The sequence below is a fragment of the Rhipicephalus microplus genome, unplaced genomic scaffold (genome assembly GCF_043290135.1).
Source record: "Rhipicephalus microplus isolate Deutch F79 unplaced genomic scaffold, USDA_Rmic scaffold_151, whole genome shotgun sequence".
Lineage (NCBI taxonomy): Eukaryota > Metazoa > Arthropoda > Arachnida > Ixodida > Ixodidae > Rhipicephalus > Rhipicephalus microplus.
In genome coordinates this window covers 360,121-362,500 of record NW_027464722.1, presented here as the reverse complement: position 1 = coordinate 362,500, position 2,380 = coordinate 360,121, and positions in this window count along the sequence as shown.

The window sequence follows — 2,380 nt, the reverse complement described above, 5'->3', positions numbered from 1 at the left end:
AAGTACGGAGGGAACAGCGCGGCTAAGGGCTCGAAACAAACCCTAAACCGCGCCAAGTACGGAGGGAACAGCGCGGCTAAGGGCTCGAAACAAACCCTAAACCGCGCCAAGTACGGAAGGAACGGCGCGGAGAGGGCTCGAGACAAAGCTCGACCCTAAACCGCGCCAAGTACGGAGGGAACAGCGCGGCTAAGGGCTCGAAACAAACCCTGAACCGCGCCAAGTACGAAAGGAACGGCGCGCAGTAGGGGTTTAAAACAAAGCTGGTCCCAAAACCGCGCCAAGTACGAAAGGAACAGCGCGGTCGAGACTCGGAAGAAAAAGCTTTCAAAGTGTCGTAGCACGATGCACACTGCTGTTCGTGTGGAACAAACGTGACTACCGTGCTGTACGGTGGAGTTCTGTGCGCAAAAGCGGCGGGTGTGTTTCTAAGCACCACAGCGTTGTGTCAAAAAAGAGGTGCCTGAGAGAAACGCATGCGACTGCCGTGCTTTGCGGCATAGCACCGTGCGCAAAAACGGTGCGCATGCAAGAGGTGTCAGAGCTAGCGAACTTTTGCCACGAGCAACAGGTCACTAAAAGCCTATAGATGACGGTGTTGGAGGAAAAGAAAAATATCGAGAAAGCACTGCGGTGTGCCGTGCGTAGGGACGGGCGCGCGTGCCACATGCCGCCGAAATATGGGTGTCGGAGAAAACAGAGTGCCGCGCGTAACGAGGGGCGCGCGTGTTACAGAGAGATATGCCCAAACGCATGAAAGTGTACGCAGGTGTTTTAAGGCAGTTTTTTTTTTTCCTCATTTTGATGTCGCCCCGGCTGACGCGGTTTTCGTTTTTCCGTGCCGCCCCGGCTGACGCGGTTTTCGTTTTTCCGTGCCGCCCCGGCTGACGCAGTTTTTGCGCCGCCCCGGCTGACGCGGTTTTCGCGCCGCCCCGGCTGACGCGGTTCCGACTTTGCACTTTTTGGCTCACCCCGGCTGGCGGCCCACTCACTCGATCGCCAGGTCTGTTTGCCCCGGTGGTTCCACCGCCAGGCTTAAGCGCGAACTTTTTTTGTTTGTTTTCTTTTGATTAAGCGCAAGCTTTTTTCTTTGTTTTCTTTTGATTAAGCGCGGGCTTTTTTCTTTGTTTTTTTTGCATTCGCCCCGGCAGACGCGGTTTTTGCGCCGCCCCGGCTGACGCGGTTTTTGCCGCCCCGGCTGACGCAGTTCGGACTTAGCACTTTTCGGCTGTGCCTGGCTGGCGGCCCACTCACTCGATCGCCATGTCTGTTTGCCACAGTTTTCCCGGTGGTGCCGCACCCGGGCTCGCCCCGGCTGACGCAGTTTTCGCGCCGCCCCGGCTGACGCGGTTTCGTGCCGCCCCGGCAGACGCGGTTTTCGCGCCGCCCCGGCTGACGCGGTTTCGTGCCGCCCCGGCAGACGCGGTTTTTTGCCGCCCCGGCTGACGCAGTTCGGACTTGGCACTTTTTGGCTGAGCCTTGCTGGCGGCCCACTCACTCGATCGCCATGTCTGTTTGCCACAGTTTTCCCGGTGGTGCCGCACCCGGGCTCGCCCCGGCAGACGCGTTTTTTTTTTCTTTCGCCCCGGCTGACGCAGTTTTCGCGCCGCCCCGGCAGACGCGGTTTTCGCGCCGCCCCGGCAGACGCGGTTTTTTGCGCCGCCCCGGCTGACGCGGTTTTTTGCCGCCCCGGCTGACGCAGTTCGGACTTGGCACTTTTTGGCTGAGCCTGGCTGGCGGCCCACTCACTCGATCGCCATGTCTGTTTGCCACAGTTTTCCCGGTGGTGCCGCACCCGGGCTCGCCCCGGCTGACGCAGTTTTCGCGCCGCCCCGGCTGACGCGGTTTCGTGCCGCCCCGGCAGACGCGGTTTTTTGCGCCGCCCCGGCTGACGCGGTTTTTTGCCGCCCCGGCTGACGCAGTTCGGACTTGGCACTTTTCGGCTGTGCCTGGCTGGCGGCCCACTCACTCGATCGCCATGTCTGTTTGCCACAGTTTTCCCGGTGGTGCCGCACCCGGGCTCGCCCCGGCAGACGCGTTTTTTTTTTTCTTTCGCCCCGGCTGACGCAGTTTTCGCGCCGCCCCGGCTGACGCGGTTTCGTGCCGCCCCGGCAGACGCGGTTTTTTGCGCCGCCCCGGCTGACGCGGTTTTTGCCGCCCCGGCTGACGCAGTTCGGACTTAGCACTTTTTGGCTGAGCCTGGCTGGTGGCCCACTCACTCGATCGCCATGTCTGTTAGCCACAGTTTTCCCGGTGGTGCCGCACCCGGGCTCGCCCCGGCTGACGCAGTTTTCGCGCCGCCCCGGCTGACGCGGTTTCGTGCCGCCCCGGCAGACGCGGTTTTCGCGCCGCCCCGGCTGACGCGGTTTTTGCCGCCCCG